Raw genomic sequence first — 13,923 nt, 5'->3', positions numbered from 1 at the left:
ATAATTTATTGTTCGCGCGAATAACGGGAACATTCTTATTTTGAAATTGCATTGTGGTAAAAAATATATTACAGGGCTTAAGACCACGCAATTATATATATATATATAAAACCTATTTCTTTGAAAATACATATAAATATAATGAATATAAATGATTTTTTGTTGGAGAGCTGTTAAATCTTAAAATTTCTTTATTAGTGAATCGAATATTATATTACATGTAGCTATGTATATTGGGCCCACACATTGATATGGGTACATATATAACATAACATTGAGTATGTTAGTAACAACGCAGCCTAAATATACACACATAAAAAAAGTAATTAAATATTAATAAATAATTTAATAAAAGTATATATATTAATATTGGGATAATATCGTGTGATTTAAAAATAAATATCGCCTTAGAATCCAAATTTTACATTTCAAACGATGTTAATCGAATAATTTATAAGAAATTTCAATGTAACCAGATTAGATCAATATAATACGTGTATTACGTTTAAAATTTAAAAAAAAGTATTATTTTTTTTAACTATACTTAGTTCTGAAACCAATAATCCATAATCACATAGATTATGGATTAGTATTCATTTAATTGCTACTTAAAGCGAAAAGATAAAACAAAAGAGTAAAATCTTATACAGAATAAAAATTCAATTTAAACTGGCTGCATTTAAAATGCTATAAATCACGAACCAAACAAGCTTACACAACAAGTTTTAACAGTTTCACCGTATAATGTATTTTGCGTGACAATCATATGCAAACAAATGAATGCAATGTTTCTCTTGTGGCACAATAAAAATTGGTAGGATAATGAAAATTGATTGACGCATTGATCGTGTATGTTAACAAATTAATTGGAAACAGGCTTGGTATTACAATGATGGATAAAAAGCCTTCATTAAAAGTATCAATTTTTTGTATTCATTACATGTTACAGCTTGTAATATTATCATGATTTCTATTGATACAGGCCGAGACAGGCAGGACATAGGCCGAGATGGGCCAATGGTAAGAATGCGTGAATCTTAACCGATGATCGTGGGTTCAAATCCGGGCAAGCACCACTAAATTTTCGTGTGCTTAATTTGTGATTATAATTTGTCTCGTGCTTTACGGTGAAGGAAAACATCTTGAGGAAACCTGCATGTGTCTAATTTCGCTGAAATTCTGCCATATGTTTATTCCATCAACCCGCATTGGAGCAGCGTGATGGAATAAGCTCCATACCTTCTCCTCAAAACAGGGAGAAGAGGCCTTTAACCCAGCAGTGGGACATTCACAGGCGGTTACGGTATTGACATAAAAGTAGGATATTTATAATTTATATTAACAACTTTAATCATATTTTTTTATAACAGACTCATGCTATAAACAGAAGGATCGTCTAATAAGATCGAATAAGGTTAAAATTAGTCTCATGTTTCAGGGTAAGGTAAAACTATAAATTCTAAATGCAAAGACAACACGATAATACACTAGTATTAGGACTGGTCGTAAATTAAAGTAAAGTAACAGAGCTTATGCGATTCAACAAAATTTAAGGTAGCAAAGCACGCTTGGTTGGTTAATAGTACCTTCTTACAGGATAAATGATTTCAGAAATTTTTCATAGAATAGCACACGCTAACAGAAAAGGGATTAATAAAAACAAGCATTAACAGGCTCTTAAAAGATTTATCAAAATTGAAGCCTTAAATGAATTTACTTTTTTCGTAGTTAGGACAACCGGTAAAATCTAAATAGTCTTTATTCAAACAGGCTTTTATAAGCAATTTTGAGCCGGTACGGCCCAGTGGTTAGAAGGCGAGAATGATTCCGAGCTCAAACCCAATCAACTAGTATTTCCATTAGCTTAACGTGTGATTATAACTTGAAAATCATACTAAGCTCTTTCACGCTTATCGGATTTTTATATTTTTTAAGCAAATAAATTACTTTTAACATAACATTAAAATATAACTTAATAAAAAAATTATCGAGTGCGATTTTTTGCTGGTTATATGTGTATACAGTTTTATAATTGTGTTAATTAATGATAAAGAAATAAATGTGTCTATTTATTTTTCATTGAAAGGCCTGCCGGAGAATCTACTTCGTCTTATTTACTAGTGCCATACGGTTATTCATTTTATCTACCACGATTTAAATTTCATTCGAATAGAATATAAAGAATATACAGAATATTGTACACTAAAAGAGTTACAGAAACGAACAGTTTTCAATACAATCATAAAAAAAACGTAAACTATTAATGTACAAAGAGCAATCTCTTCCAGACAACCTTTGGGTAAAACACATGAAATAAATAAAACGGGAGTTGGGTGTACAGATAAACTGAACTTTTATTTTTAAATAAATATAAATTATATATATATATATATATATAATTTATATTTATTATATATATATATATAATTTATATATATATATATATATATATATATATATATATATATATATATACATACAATACTATACCTCAAATTCATTCATTGAAGATCAGCTAATGTGCAATCGGTATAAAGATAAATAATACGCCTTGAGTCGGATTTTAAATGTGTTAATAGTTTGAGATCGTCTTAAGTAAAGCGGTAAGGATTTCCATAGAAAAACTGCTTAAACAGAGAAGGAATTGGTATAAAAAGAACTTCTTCTTTTGTGAGAAGTGAGAAGGCTTACTAGTGGTAGAGCTTTATGCAAGCTCGTCTGGGTAGGTACCACCCACTCATCAGATGATACCGCTAAACAGCAGTACTTAGTATTGTTGTGTTCCGGTTTGAAGGGTGAGAGAGCCAGTGTAATTACAGGCACAAGGGACATAACATCTTAGTTCCCAAGGTTGGTGGCGCATTGGTGATGTAAGCGATGGTTAATATTTCTTACAACGCCATTGTCTATGGGCGTTGATGACCACTTACCATCAAGTGGCCCATATGCTCGTCCTCCTTCCTATTCTATAAAAAAAAAGGATTTTTTTAGAATTAGATTATGCGGCCGTGCGAGTCCTTAAGAAATTCAAAACGGTGTTTAAGATAGTGAGAAAAATTTGGGTGAAAAAGTTTACAATAGAGAAGAGAAAGAATATGAGTATTCCTGCGAAGACGGATTGGGAGCCACTCAAGTTTTTTGCGAAATTCAGAAATGTGGTCATATTTTCGGAGTCTGAATATAAACCGAATACAGAGATATACAGAATAGTACACACAAATAAACTTAAAGATTAAATATACATTATAGAACTTAACAAAGTTACAGCAGAAGCTATTTGTTTTAGTATTATTTTACGTTGAGTTTATTTTTGGGTGCACTAAGCCCCATTGTTTGGCGCAGAGCGTGAGCAATAACAGTTTGCCAACGGATTGACTGAATTAGCATTAGTCGGTTATTACTCCAACAGTCCAAGGAACCGCTCCGATTCCCGTGCGAAATTGTTCGCGAAATTTGAATCGTTCGTTTGCAGTGAATACCAAGCGTGATCGTGACAAATGGCTCGATTAACAATCCGAGTCCCCAGCGAAGGAGATGGCGCGAATAACGAGCCAATATATCAAAGGATTTTTCTGTACGTTGACGAGACTTTGAAGCAATTTCCTGTTTATTAATGAATGTGAGTTCAGGAATCGTATTGCCTTTAATCCGCTTTTGGGAATCCTCTTCCCTTTTTCCTTTAACGTCATTGTTTTAAATTGATGGCTATCCGGCCTTTTTTATAGTAATCCTACTACGTTTATTCGTCGTACAGAATATTATATACTTTTTATTTATTTTAGCCATGATGACCTAGTGGTTAAAATCGCGTAAATCTTAACCGATGATATATTTCATCTCATACTTGAAGGTGCATGTGTCTAATTTTACTGAAATTATTTACATAAATTATTAATTTTACTGCCACATGTGTACTCCACCTTCTCCTCAAAAAAGAAAAGGAGGCCTTAGCCCTGTAGTTCATTTACATTTACAGGCTGTTACTTTATTTATGAGATAAGTTTAAGTGTATAATTTTACTTATGCATTAAGTTTTTTTCTACTATCTATTGCTTGATATTCTTTTAACTTCACAAAATAATAATTAATTTTAAATGTTCAGACAATAAAGCCTGTTTAACATTTTAGGTCAAATAAGATCAACGGATCTAATTTTGTAAAAAATATGTACTCTTTTTTTCGATTAACAAAGATGCCAAGAAGCGATGTTTTAAGTAAAAAGACGTAAAATTGTTTAATTTTTTGCTGTTAAAATATGTATTTCAAATACTAAAATAAAGCTTCAATATTAAATATAATAAATTACATATATTTTAACTCACCACACTACATGAAGCATAATCCATTTTATTTTCTGATACATTGCACTTAAAGTTTTTTTTTTAAATATTAATAAATAATGCATATTATACTGTAAAAGATAAAAGGATGATTTTGGATCATCATCATTAGCATAGAAAAGGTATTCGTTGGTTTTCATTCGAATATTATAGATTCTGTAATTTTCATGCCGTTTATTCTTTAATCCTTATCCAAAACTGGTAGTAGCTTCAAATTTATCAAACCTACTAGCTAACCGTCTTGGGTTCGCACGGATGGAGTTTTTACATAAAACGTTTTTATAATAACACATAACATCAGTCATCGCACAAAAATCGTTTATAGCAGACGTGTTGATTTTTCATTCGGAATTTTTTGTTATTTAATTTGAAAGTTTCGAGGATATTTTTTTCAAGATCTAATAGAATATAAAATATTTCAGTATTCAACTATTTATTCATTCAACAAGTATACCTTCAATGATCACAAAACGTGCCTGTTTACTGGCACATACCAGCAAACTGGCTTAATCTGCTGTTATTATTTGTCTTTGGAATTTTGAATCGTATATTACATTTTATTAGTCATTTGCAACACACTCAATATGAAATTTGCTTGCCCTAAGCTAACAATAGGTGGGGGCTGCTGGCTGTGTTGCGTGCATAAACAGTAAAAATAATCGTCATTTACTGTGGTTATATCAATCTGGAGGAACTGTGCATGCGTTTGAAAAAAATCTGCTGCATGTGCCTCTTATTTGTGCATATGTGTAACCATTAGATGTGAATAGTGTGATGGAAAAAGCTCCAGACCTTCTCAAAAAGGAAGAAGCTATTCCCCAGCAGTGAGCTATTTTAATAGGTTGTTAGTTTATTTTGACGACTTAAAAATAAAGTTTTATAAATTTAACGTGTCTATATATATATATATATATATATATATATATATATATATATATATATATATGTCTGTATATCTATCTGTGGCCTTGTAGCTTCCAAGCGAATGGACTGATTTTGATGCAATTTTTGCTGTTTGAACCCTGATGACAATGATTTTTAGCTATAAATTACGAAGATCTGTTCGGGCATTTGGAGATCATCAGCTCATTTTCTACTTGACAAAAGGTCTTTTACAGGTCCAATTGAATAGAAATTGATCCAATATTTCCTGATGCGACGACACTGGTACTAGTAATTTCTTATAAAGTTGACACACACACATTTGATTTTTTTTCTTTTTAGAGGATTTTTTTGTTGAGGGTTATTTAAATTTTTAATTTAATTTTAGCTATTTTCTAAATTACTAACAAGTCCCTGAGCATTCAACTTATTACAAAATATAGTCTTTAAATAGTGGCACGCAGTTGATCATCTCGAGCGTGTATTGTACATGTGATGATTTTAATTCGATCAAATAAAAACAAGTCATGCGAATAATATTCATTCACGAACTTAAATCTGTTCCATACATTGTTATATTATTGGTTTGCGAAAAGTTAACACAAATTAAACATATTTTACACAGAAACATATTAAATCATATTTCCATAAATATGACGTAATTAGTAAATGTGTTAAGTTATAAAATAAATATAGTAAAATAAAAAAGGCACATGCCTTCCAATGATAAGTTATCCTTAGATGACGTAACCCCCAACGACGGCGATATTACCTCTCAGCCTTAACTTTCTTGTTACCGGAACTGTGAATCAGTCACGTAAAAACGTTTTTTGATGAATGAATGAATGTACTTATTTGTTTCTCTATTGACTAAAAGAGCAAGTCTTATCAGTTATATTATACAGTATCACGTATGCGGAGATTGGTGCTTGAGAAATGTAGATCCTTTATATTAGATCACCCTGGTGACCTGCTCTCGCCCCTCAATTGATGTACAATTACTATTGAGGTAATGCTGTTATCTAAATTAACTAATCTTAGTTCATTTGTGTTCGATAGCAGTTCATACTCAGTATCTAATGCAGGGCCTCTTAATTTGGGCAAAAAACTAATCTAACTGTACCACGTATATGGTTCTCATGTTAAAAAGCTTCAAGCGTCAAAAATATGGTAAAACTGTATTGTTTTACTCAAGGATGAATAGCTAAGGAACAGAAAAAAATATTTAGATATATAGTAAAGACATACATTTATTTACATTGAAGAATAAATATTATTTTTTTTTTATAATTACTTAACAAATCATGACCGGTTGGAGTAGTGACAAGAAAACTATCTATCAGCATTTCTCTGTTGAATCGCAAGTCAAACAGTAAATCGATAAAAAATGCAGTAGTATATAATAATATTTATTTGCACAAATACGTAATACATAGGCTTTACTAATTAAATCATTTTTATAATGACTAAAAGTTTCTTTACTAGCCGTACAATTACAGGCTGTAGAATATATTCTAATTTTATTTTACTCCCCGCTTTCATAAAACATACATCTAAGGAACTGAATTTGGTAGCGTTAGTGTACCGAGGAAGTTTTACGAGGGAGCATTGGAAACAACTGTTCCAGTACGTGACGCGGGACGCGAATAGATAGACAATTGTTTAAAGATGGCGATTGGTTGAAATTTTGGACCAGTAGTCACGTGATTCATAGTGCAATAAAGATATATGAAAGGTTTTTGGAAAATACTATTAAGGTTTTTACATTATGTTTTATAAAAATATATAATTTTATATAGTTTAATGTAGGCCTGGAGATATTCACAAGAAATTTTGAATCGCATTATCATTATTTTTTTGCTCTAAAATAAATACAATTAAAATGAAATAAGGTATCCTTAAAAATATGTGGATTATACACTTATGTATCAGCTCAAGGCTATTATGTTCTAATCCGCAAAATATATGTCGTAAAAAATATATTACTAAACTCGTAAACATGCTCTAAACCTACATGACTCAGCTCGGTGCTCTAACATAACTGCTTATGCACAGTGTGACACGATCCTAAGATGTGTTTTTTCTTCCCCCCTCATACGTGACGGAGGCTTAAGGAAAATTTGCGAAAAGCACGTAACGCTTCAATTGTTCGGGATCGATGACATAAGGATATTTGAAATGGCTTTATTGCTCGGGTGACGCTTTTCACATTTTATACAACAATGATATTTCATATAATATATTATATTAAAATAACGACTACGCGATATTAAAATTACATAACCTATTGGAAAAATCATATGAAATTTTCATTATAGTAAAATTGTAAATCATATTATTAATTTCGTATATTAGATGTGATGTATTAATAGAATTTAATATTGACATATCGAAATAAATCAGTATTCTCATCGACAAAATTGCGTGTAGCTAACATATTGTTTACTTAAAACAATCAGACTTGAATAAAAAATAACATGGAATAAAGAGAAAATTGCAAAAATACAACTTTTTATTACAACGGAGAATATTCGGATATAAGTTTAAGCTAAGCCTTAGCCTATATATGTTGTCATGAGATTTACGGGCGGCCACGTAGCTCTGCTGACTTTTATCTTTTTTCGGATTATGTAGTCTTGTTTGTTGTGACCTTCATTTAACCGGGCACTAACTGGCACTGAAATTAACCTGACTTCGTAGTTAATATATTGTAACCATAGTTTAGTGACTACTGTAACACTCATAGTACGTCAAAAAAAATTCTAATAAAGTAAATAAAAATGGAAAATAAGGCACGGGCAACGTGGATGTTGTTTTATTAAAAAAAACCTGACTGAGGTAACGTATTAGGGTATTAAAAAATGGTTTGGAAGGCAACATTGTTAGGGTATTGAAAACATCAGAGGAAATTAGAGCAGAAGCAGACAATCTATATTGCACGTGTGACAATGAATACTAAATTATTAGTAAAACTAATTTAATTATGATTTATTTTTCATATTACACGTTTTATTTGCTATTTTTAAATAAAAATATATGATTTATATTACATGTAATTGGTTTTATAATGATAAAAAAATGATGTGTGAACGAAGTACGATAATTTGCAGAAAATATTATTTTATTTATTATTTATGCCTAGAATTTTCGTTATATGTTTAATGTACTGAAACTATATCATGCAATCACAATTGATTTAACAATTAACTCGCCATGATTATAATTTATGAAATTTCAATATTGTTTAAAGGTTAAGAAAATAATGAAGACGATGATTACTTATTTATTTATTTAAAAACTTTATTGACCATGACAATATGCAGTTGGAACAAAAGGCGGACTTAATGCCTGAAGCCAGTCAACCTTTAGGCTAAACAGAAATCCGTGAAGGCTTATCAAATAAAAAACAACAAATATCAAAAATAACAATAGCTGAAACTCATACGAATAAAATCGAGGTTATATTTCCTTGTATAGATAAGAATAACGGAACTTAATAGAAAAACTGAAAATACTTAAAAATATACGTAAAAATATTACGATTTCATTCTTTTGAAAACTTTTTTATTTCAAATCTTGATGAATTTCGTGTCAACTATCCGCAGTTTTAATATCTTCTCGGTTTTCTCGAAGACAATGTAAAGTAAATAAAAGAATCCGAAGTTCAATTTCATACAGCAAATCCAAAACTGAAAGTAATTATTATTTCTGTACTCACAAGTTATTAAGTCTTTTTATCATTATCATAGTCACTACGTATTATTTTATAGTAAATTTGTTAGCACTGAGATTTTTTTATCGTACTAGTGCAAATATTAACTTCTTTTTTTTTATAGAATATTAAGGCGGACGAGCATATGGGCCACCTGATGGTAAGTGGTCACCAACGCCCATAGACATTGACATTGTAAGAAATGATTAACCATCGCTTACATCACCAATGCGCCACCAACCTTGGGAACTAAGATGTTATGCCCCTTGTACCTGTAATTACACTGGCTCACTCACCCTTCAAACCGCAATACCACAATATCAAGTACTGCTGTTTTGCGGTAGAATATCTGATGAGTGGGTGGTACCTACCCAGACGAGCTTGCACAAAGCTCTACCACCAGTAGAACTTTGTAAACTTTGTAATTATAACTTTGTAAATATTTTATTCTACAGAGGAATTGCAAAAACTGAGAAGATCGGAAATGATTCCACCACGCTGATATAATGCGTATTGAATGCTATAGGCGCTGAGCGTGAGATGAATTATAAATGCAAATTAGGCACATGGAAATCTAGTGATAATATTCACGTGTTCTAACCACTACGTCATCTCGAATTTCATCTCGTGATACGAGGTTTTAAATTTTTGAAGTAGTAATAGTTATATTTTATATTAAATGTTAATAGTTTATATAAAATTCAAAAGGCCTTAACCCACATTTGACAAAAGCTGAGATGGCCCAGTGGTAAGAACGCGTGAATCTTAACCGATGACAGTGGGTTCAAACCCGGGCAAGCACCACTGAATTTTCATGTGCTTAATTTGTGATTATAATTCATCTCGTGCTTTACGGTAAAGGAAAACATCGTGAGCAAGCCCGCATGTGTCTAATTTCACTGAAATCTGACACATGTGTATTCCACCAACCCGCATTGGAGCAGCGTGGTGGAATAAGCTCCAATACCTTCTCCTCAAAAAGAGGAGAGGAGGTCTTTAGCCCAGCAGTGGGACATTCACAAGCTGTTACGGTAACCCACATTTTAAGCCGTATTATTTGGTTACGATCCACGTTTTTTATTACTAAGTCTTCACGGCTTTTAAAGAGTTATATAAATAATAATAAAATAAGCTACGACAATTGTTATAAATATATCATTTTTATTTAACCGGAATAAAAAAATATTAAAAACGATACATTTTAAAATTTACTATTGTAAAATAAATTTATTTTCAATTACAGCAGCGTGAGTTAATATTAAATTATACAGTAGCCGGACAGAGAATGAAGCTTACGCTCTCATCCCAGGTAAAAGGCAATACTTAACGTACGGTCAAGTACATACGAATAAAGACTACGTATTTAAGCAATAGTAGTTCTTATTTTCACAATGTTAAGGTAAATTTTTTCGAAACATGTTTCACATATAATCTTTTGTGTTTATTTTTATAGCTATTCCTTTAGTTATTTGGACAAGAACTATAAAAAATAACCATCCATTCTCATCATAGCGGTTTGCGGTTTTGTAATTACCATAAACAAGTTTAAATTAAAATCTAATATCAAATAACTGTCTAATACTTAAAACACAAACACTCAATGAAATTTGTCGCTACATGTTTTAATTTTTTTTTCTGTTTAAGAGATTTTTATTATATGATATCTTATGCAAGTGATGTTAATATTAAAATGACGTTTTATCATCTATATTAATATTATAAAGGACAAAGTTTGTGAGGTCGTAGGGGGTAATCTCTGTATCTACTGAACCGATTTTGAAAACTCTTACCAATAGAAAGCCACATTATTTGTGAGTGTCATAGGCTATATTAACCCGAAAAATGAAAAGAATTTTATTAATGTTCGGCCAACGCGACTTTTGGCAGTCAGGAAATAAATCATAGCACTCAGTACTAACCGAACCACAATCATAATTTCATCACAAGTAAAAATGTTTACCGTCCAACAAAAATATCTTAATTTATTTACACTGCCGTGTTATTACAGCTTAGATCCTGCATTTGACAAGGCATTGCAAATATTAAAATAAAACATAAAAACATTTTAAATAAATAATATAATATGTTGTAGAAATATTTAGTTATTATTTAGGAATACTTACAAAAATATAATCAATTCAAACGCTATATATGTAGGCATCTAATTTTTTAACGCGTTGACCTTATAAGTCTACAGACCCTGTGGTCTCAATTTTATAAGTTTAAATAACAATAAATTATTGAGATTTTCTTTAATAACTAAGCTACTACTGAGAATTCTTAATTTAAGAGCCGATGAACTTATAAAATATGTATATAAAAAATATATATATAGAACTCTGCGTAGAGCTACGACGTAGTACCATTGGTTAGTTTTATCAGTAGATAGTAGTAATCACCCCCGTGCTTAGAGTTCAATACAAAATCGTAGTTGATATATTAATTATATTACTATAATTTATTATGTAATAATTAAACCGATTGGTTCAGGTATCAATTATATTATTAGCAGCAGCGGTTGGAGATTAAGAGCTGAAAATCGAGCTCAGTCGCGTGCCATTGGAGAGACCTATGTCCAGCAGTGGACGCGAAAAGGGTGATGATGATGAGGATGATGAACCAATCGCGAACTATTTTATTCTTTTATTTAGTTGTTGCATTTAATTATAATCAGAATTCATTCTATTCATTCTATTATTATATTATTTAATATAATAATAATTTGATTTTGGTATTTATCATTATATAATTTGATATTGTATTATTAAAACAACTTTTCAGTAATACTTAATCACACGCTACAATGAGCTTTTACAGTAGCACCAAACATCTTTTATATACACATTTTTTAAGGTTTTTATCAGTGTAACATTTACGTTCTTTCAACATTCATTTATCTTGTCATCTCCTCGTATAAAACAAAGTTTATACGCAAAATGGGCTTATTTTTTGTTGCTGGCAATGTAAAAGGTTTAGCCAACAATACGAATGAAACTAAGCGGCTTACTGATGTCGTATCGCATACGTAAAAAGGTGTATAACCCTAAATCCCAGAGGCTAGAAATTGTCACTTTTTATCTTGGGACAGTGCTACAATCACCCGGCTCACTGAACGGGTTAATTAATGAAATCTATTAACTGCGCTCTTCTCCTTAGGGACGAGAATCGTTTGTGAATTTTTTGCTCCGTCATCTATCTGAACGTTTTCCAACTGGTGGATGCTATTTCACTGTGATTGCGCGCTTAGAACATTGAGCACTTTCCGTGTAACACAGTGTTCGTCGTGTTGGTGAAAAGCAAACGATTATGTCGCAAATCGGACTAAGATTTAGTTGAAATTGGAGTGCAACCTGATTGAATGTTTTTAATTAATAGAAGCTTAATATTAGCCACGAAGTTTCATTATAGCCATTAATTGACTAAAACTAAAACGATGGATTAAAAATACATTCATTTGTATTAGCTGCCCATAGTTATTTTCAACTCCTAAATTTTAATTTTCATTTATTTATTTATTTGTTAAGGTAAATCCAAACTACATATATTAAGCAGATAAATATAATGTTTAAAAAGAGTGTATTTAATATATATAACAATATCAGAGGTACATAACATTAACCAAAACCATGGTCTCCTATGTATATCTATATTATATGACATTGTAGATATTGGATATAAGACCAAAATACTAACACCGTTACCTCTCTAAGCATTTTTATTATACTATTTATAATAATAATTATAATGTTCATACGTATGAAGAAACAATGTCAGAAAAAACACCTTTTTTATCACAAAACTGTTAAACAAACAAGTTGATATGTAAATTTACATTTGCTTTTTTCATATTATTTGTAACTTTATGTATGAAATTCGTAAAATATTTCACACGTATCAACTGTTACGATCATGACGTTGCATGCTATTTCGCATGATATAATATTATATTTATTCAGCTTGTAAAAACGATTTTAGATAACAAATGATAATAAAACACAAACTAGTCTAAGTCACGTAGGTATGCGCGTTAAATATCACAGAACATTGATGCAGCGTTGATATAAATATTCATGTAAGAAGCAGAATAGGCGGCATGTTAATGTCGCAGCTTAAACGCTTACGCGATGGTTTAAGTGATAAGATAAGAGACAGAATAAATTTATACGGACTTGTTTAATTTATGTGCTTTTGTCATCAAGCTTGTATTCATTGGTTAGACAATGATTTATATATATACTAGCTGCTCACCCTGACTTTGTATGGGTAAAATAAAGATTTTATCTTATGATTTACATAATAAGATAGCAACTACCAACCGATCAATTCGCTAGTGCAAGTAAGAGCTAAGTCGTACAATACCCCCCCTGCCTATTTTTATAATTACATAAAATTTTAGTTTTCAAAGTTGGTGGCGCATTGGCGATGTAAGCGATGGTTAACATCTCATACAATACCCATGTCTGCGTTGGTGACCACTTACCATCAGGTAGCTCATTTGCTCGTCCCGAATAGGTAGGCTATTCTATAAATAAAAAAGTAATATCTCGAAAATTAATTGTTCGAATAGCAAAGTGTTAGTTACAGAAATGAACTTCGTGAAGCGTTTAAAATTAATACGTTATTTATATTAATAAGGATTTAACTTTGTGATAATTAAATTAAGTCACAATTGTATTTTTTTCATTTTTTTACTGTGTGTAAGTTACCTAAAAAAGATAGCTCTTTTAGACGAGAGTCTTCCTTGGAGCTTTTCATGTGGAATCATTCAGCCACACATTATTTCCGTGCAACATTAACTATGCACGCCGTGGAAGCTTTCAAGATGCATGAATTTTTCCGACTTAATTAAAGAACATCATCAAGAATAGCTTATTTATATACATATTATATAGCCTATGTTCATCTGTAATTATATACCTTTCGAATGGTGAAAGAATTTTTCAAATATATGACGTGATTCCGGAGATTACTTTCCGCATTGATAAAACT

General features: G+C 30.9%; 1 protein-coding gene across 1 annotated transcript in view; it reads right to left on the bottom strand.

Moving 5' to 3' along the window:
• The window catches only part of LOC126781892 (nephrin-like), a 133,432-nt gene that overhangs the window by 66,015 nt on the left and 53,494 nt on the right, over nt 1-13,923 (bottom strand). The window lies entirely within an intron of this gene.

The sequence above is a fragment of the Nymphalis io genome, chromosome 4 (genome assembly GCF_905147045.1).
Source record: "Nymphalis io chromosome 4, ilAglIoxx1.1, whole genome shotgun sequence".
Lineage (NCBI taxonomy): Eukaryota > Metazoa > Arthropoda > Insecta > Lepidoptera > Nymphalidae > Nymphalis > Nymphalis io.
The sequence above is the reverse complement of the archived record's forward strand: the minus strand, read 5'-3'. Positions and strand labels throughout refer to the sequence as shown.